Genomic DNA, 6,000 nt, shown 5'->3' on the forward strand with positions numbered 1-6,000 from the left:
CATAACGGAATCAACACGCAACGTCCCCCCTAACAACTGTATTTAATCACGAAATATTCAAATGAAATAATGAAAAGGAAGAAGTCTTAACAACAACTATACCAATTTTATCGAACAATATATCAATGTTTTTGGTACATCTATATTAATTTAATCTGAGTTAAGTGTAATTGCTTTATTTAATAGCTAAAGGTTCCCGGACCCAAGCTTGAGGAACTCTACCAAAACTCTACTAAAACCTTCCCCTCAAGTTCTTAATATCATCCATATAGTTTGGTACAATTTGGTAACGAATTGTGACTGTGCATAAAGAACACGCAAACCTTTTTCTCAAATACGTGTTTAAGATATTTTTCTTTTATTTTACTAAGCAATATCTAAAATGAACATTTTACACTCTACTGCTTATTTTTTCTAACACCATGGTATTAAATCTTAATAATACTGGCAGGGTTGGCAAAAATCCGGATAATTTGAATAAAATCCAGACCAGTGGTTTTTATTGGATTAAACCGGATTATATTGGATTTATCCGGATTTTTTAAAAACGAGTCATTTTAGGTTTTTTAGAAGGCAAAGTACTTCTGTTTAGCTCTTATTTGAGCTCTGGGGCACTCCCCGACCCCTAGTCCCGGTTCCAATACAAAATCGTCTTCTAGTTTAACTGCTAAAATGTTTTCATGAAATCTATTTCTTTCCTGAGTGCACAAGCCTAACACTAGCGCGGCTCCAGTGGATCCCTTACAAGGGGACTTTCCTTCTAAACTCCGGGTTTGGCTTGGCAAAGGCTAGTGGGCGGGATTTATACATGCACGTATAAATCTCGCCCACAAATGCCTCTAGCTTTCCCAAGCCAAAACTGGAGTTCGTAAGGAAAGTCAACTTGTAGGGAATCCACTGGAACCACGCAGCCGACGCTATGCTTTAAGTTCGTGTAAGCTGTAGCTGGATAGTAACTGCTAACATAACTATTAGTTTTATCATTTATAATAAGTAATCTTTAGTTATCGCTTCATATATTTTTGCCTTGTTTCTGGTTGTATTTTAATTATTTTTAGGGCACAAAATTGATTTTTCCCCATTCATAATTAAGCCGGATATTTTAGGTGGATTTTTTTAAGTGGATTAATCCGGATTAAACCAGGTGGTTTAAACCGGACTGGATAGGTAGTTGCCAACCCTGAATTATACTGGCTTCTAAACGATTTTGTTATCACCTATTTCAATTATTTAAAGTGTTTAACTTATATATTTCTTAATGGTGCACATCTTCGTTTTTTAACTATTTAGACAACTTCAATATTTCGCAGCATATTTCTATGATAAGTACAAACAAAGAGATTAAATATGCAATTAGTATAGATACAAACACAACGTCCAAATCAGCCATGTCAATGTAAACGATATCCTCAACACTTTGCCTTTCTTCTTCATGATGATGATTATTACGAACGTCAGTAATTTTTTGCAATATTCCGGAAGCAAACATTCTTGACAAACTTAAAGAATGAACACGAAAATGAAAGAAATTAATTTATAAAGGAGAAAACCGGTCTAGAATTATATTATTTTTATCATCAATATTTTGAACGGAATCTATTCAATTAATTACTTGCAGGGGGACCAACTAGCATGCAGGAGGCCGCCCTCTTAGATTATTTCCCTCGTGCCAAAAGGCAACGCCAGGCAGAATCTGAGTTCACTACACGCTTAGGCCTAAGGCTAGCCGACTCACGCTGCCTCTAGCGGTGCTTAATGGCGCAAGTATAATAATTCAAGAAGGCGGCCCCGCCCCTGTAGTGTTTGCTTCTCTTATGGAATTAATGGAGTGGTCTATTGAAACCATGTGTCCATCTACATTATTACAGAATATACTAGCAGTTATGTTTTCTCCAGGTGCTATGCCTTTCCGAGTCACAGCAGCAGACAACGTTTTAGGTCTATACTAAGTTATTAACCACTAACAGTCCCCACAGCCTTCTTCTAGATAAAGGCTCATTAACGTTCTTAGATTGGGGGCTACTGAGATTCAGGGCTACTGAAATTGTCTAAACAAGATGGGAAGCCTGATATGCCTTACTCCTCATGTGTGGCAATTTCCTTTTTTAGGGGCCAATGTTAAATGTTTTAGACCTATGTTCTTTGAAACTTCTCACTCAGTCTGACCCACAAAATACACCGTTTAATTTATGATATACTTATCTGAAACCAACTAAATCTAATGTAGTTCGTTCGTATGATATTACATATGATGTTAGCCATTCTTAATTTGTGATTATCATACTCCCGAACTTTTGCTATATTTCGTCACATCTTGAAAATAACATGCATTAGGCGTATACTTTTTGAATAGATTGTACTTACCATTCACTAAATGTTCTTTTAAACGCGAAAGAAGTTCCATAAAGTATCCCTCCGTACCGTGTACGCAATGATTCCTTGGGTATAAAAATGCTACTTATGTCTCCAATTTTGACAGTCATTTCATAAAGAAATCGAATTTCGTATGTTATGTGGGCATAGTGTAAGGTATTTATTTCGGCATAAGCTTCGATTCCTTTCTTCAGACTCTTTTCGCCACCTTTCTTTAAAACACGGCCTAACCATCTCAGACTCTTCCGAGAAGAACTCTGTGCAAAATTATTTGATTTCATTGAACCGTAATGAAGAGTTTTGAGAATGTTAAAGGGGTTTTAATGGTGAATTCATATTATCAGAAAATTTACCTCCAATTGATGAATTGGGCTGTTACTATAGGTTCCAATTGAGAGATTTCGATACTTTATTGCTTCCACCAAATCTTTAACAGTGTTAATTGGAGGTAAATCATTGTTGTTGCTTACGGTTGATGATAAGGTAGAGCTGTAAATTTTAAGAACAGAACCGATTACGATCACAAATGTAGCGAGGACCAACCCGCGTCGTTCTTGACTTGAATTATCTGTATAGACGATTTCAGGGATTAATATTGAAAATAATTTAATGTATTATAATAATATTAAGTTATACCGATTCGATTATTTCCCATTATGAATGCCAAAAAGACCCAAAATGTTAATTTTCGAGCAACGTACAATCGTAATATGAGAAGGGAAAACGAAATGAAAATGAAAATGAAAAGCCAGAGCTAGAATTAATTAAAGAGTTGAAATGTTAATAAAACTTTTATTCCTACAAGGAATTGATTTATTTAAAGGAAGCAGGAATAAAGAACAGGTCTTATTTGGCAGCCGTCATAGTCTACGACCCCCTACCACTGGGCGGGGTGGAAAGAATAGGCCAAGGCCTACGAGGAAAATTTGATTTACCCTATTTGACCGTCGCCGTCAGCAGCATCATAACAACTTTGATTTTAGAGAGCCAATAAGATCTTTTAGAAAATTCTTTACACATTAAGGGGTGGAGCCATTCATTGGGTAATGATTCCGACTGAAGAAAAACCAAATTGTTATTCATTCCTGCTTATTTAAAAAATAAACTTAAGCTCTTCATGCTATGCAGAGTATCTAGAACCCATATGTAAGTCCTGGGAATGTTTTATGATAGAAAAGGGCTACAGCCCGGTATTCTTAGGTTCCCCCCCTCAATTTTCGGCCCAATCATGCATCATCGCCATATTGTCGAAACTATAAGGACCCAGCTAGTGCAAATGCATGAGATAATGGAAATTTAAGTTTGGTATCATTCATTGTATTTTCATTTTATACAAACCTGGTCTTGAAATTGGTCGATGAAGAAGAACTTAGTTTTTTCTTGAGAAACTGGTATTTTCTTCGTAAAAAATGTTAGACTGTCCTGCCAACAGATGGGGGAAAATGTAACGCCTAAAGATTTTTCGTATGTCATTAGCTGGACAGATGCACTGAAATTCGCTTGCTGGTGATGATGGAATTTTAAAAATAATATATTAAGCTTTTCATTTTGGCAAGAGAAAGTTGAAATAATCCTACATCTTCGACTAGCAAACGCATATTGCCCGTCCAGGTTCCATTCTTATTTAGTCTGCCCATTTCGTTTTCTTCAGACGTGACAAAAACATATCTAAAGAATTAATATTTTTACATGAATTGCACGTTTTTCTTAATAAGTGGGACTGAGTGTTCTGGACTGAACAAACCCCAGTTGGTGTCCACCTTTGGTTCAGTCCTGAACTTTAATTCCCATCTTTCGTTCTGTTCTGAACATTAATTCCCACCTATTGTTCAGTCCTGAACTTAAATTCTCACCTCTTGTTAGTCCTGAACTTTAATTCCCACCTTTTGTTCTTTCCTAAACTTTAATTCCCACCTTTTGTTCTTTCCTAAACTTTAATTCCCACCTTTTGTTCTTTCCTAAACTTTAATTCCCACCTTTTGTTCTTTCCTAAACTTTAATTCCCACCTTTTGTTCTTTCCTAAACTTTAATTCCCACCTTTTGTTCTTTCCTAAACTTTAATTCCCACCTTTTGTTCTTTCCTAAACTTTAATTCCCACCTTTTGTTCTTTCCTAAACTTTAATTCCCACCTTTTGTTCTTTCCTAAACTTTAATTCCAACCTTTTGTTCTTTCCTAAACTTTAATTCCCACCTTTTGTTCTTTCCTAAACTTTAATTCCCACCTTTTGTTCTTTCCTAAACTTTAATTCCCACCTTTTGTTCTTTCCTAAACTTTAATTCCCACCTTTTGTTCTTTCCTAAACTTTAATTCCCACCTTTTGTTTGTCCTTAACATTAATTCCCACCTCTTGTTCAGTCTTGAACTTGAATTCCCACCTCTTGTTCAGTCTTGAACTTGAATTCCCACCTCTTTTTCAGTCCTGAACTTAACAAAAGGTGGCTACTAAAGTTCAAGACTGAACAAAAAATGTTTTCGTCAAATAATTATCAGTTCTATATGTCTTCTACACTTTTACGAAAGTACACTTTGAAAAAATTGGGGAATGGTTATGTGTATGAATGCAAAATTTTAAATATTATTAGATTGAAATAAGTGTTGATCTTGCACTTTTGCATGCGAGTCCTGAATAGAAGCTGAGGATTTGGCGAGATTTAGGGCTTAACACAGTATGGAATTCTTGTTTACCGATGAAATGTTCTTAGTTTAGAAATACTAGAAAATTATATTACTTAAATCCCAAAACATCGCTCATCATTTTGAAAATTAAGTAAGCTAGACCGGACCGTCCTTGCAATGTTCCGTCCTCCATTTTGTCAACAACGAATAGGGTGCTCTATTAAATTTCTTATTATTTTATCAAAACAATATTTAATTAGGCCTGCACAAAGAATTTTATAGAAACAAATACATACGTTATAAACAGCAGCCCTGAAAGTGAAATTCTCTAATGCTGGCATTCCAATTTCTCATTTAGCATTACTTGTTTGACATAAAGAGTTTGGTTCCATTTTGAAAAGAATATATATTGTATACCTAAAAAGGTTTTAAGTGTTACTGAACCACGGTTTTAAACTTTGTAACGGCCATATCGCAAACGCGAAATGGCGTTACCCCTGGTAGGCCGTTGCTCCTCATAACGTTAAAATTAGCGAGCTTGGGGTGGCAGCGGAACGAGCATACGCTTGTAAAACTATCAGGGGGGTCTAAGAAAGTCCTATTGCACCGCGCAACTGTCCTCGTCGGAATCCCGACAGAGACTTGGGGGAACACTCTTTTGATTTGCGATTTCCCAGTTTTATAGGAACCCCTATAAATATTCGATGACTAATTTATTTGGCGCATACGCGCAATTTAAATTGAGTGAGGGGAATGGGGGGGCCGCAGCCGCGGTTCCCCGGTGGTCGGAGACGTCATCGGTCCCGTCGAGTTCGTCCGAATTCTCGGACGCGTTGGATTTTTCGCCATTGCTGGAGGAGGAGGAGGAAGACCTTTTCTTCCCAGCATTGGGTTAGCACAGCCCTACCCAATATGTATTTTTTGGGTGGGGGAGTTGTAACGGCCATATCGCAAATGCGAAATGGCGTTACCCCTGGTAGGCCGTTGCTCCTCATAACGTTAAAATTA

The sequence above is a fragment of the Phalangium opilio genome, unplaced genomic scaffold (genome assembly GCF_054372755.1).
Source record: "Phalangium opilio isolate 3A_F unplaced genomic scaffold, DU_Popi_V2 ptg000217l_1, whole genome shotgun sequence".
Lineage (NCBI taxonomy): Eukaryota > Metazoa > Arthropoda > Arachnida > Opiliones > Phalangiidae > Phalangium > Phalangium opilio.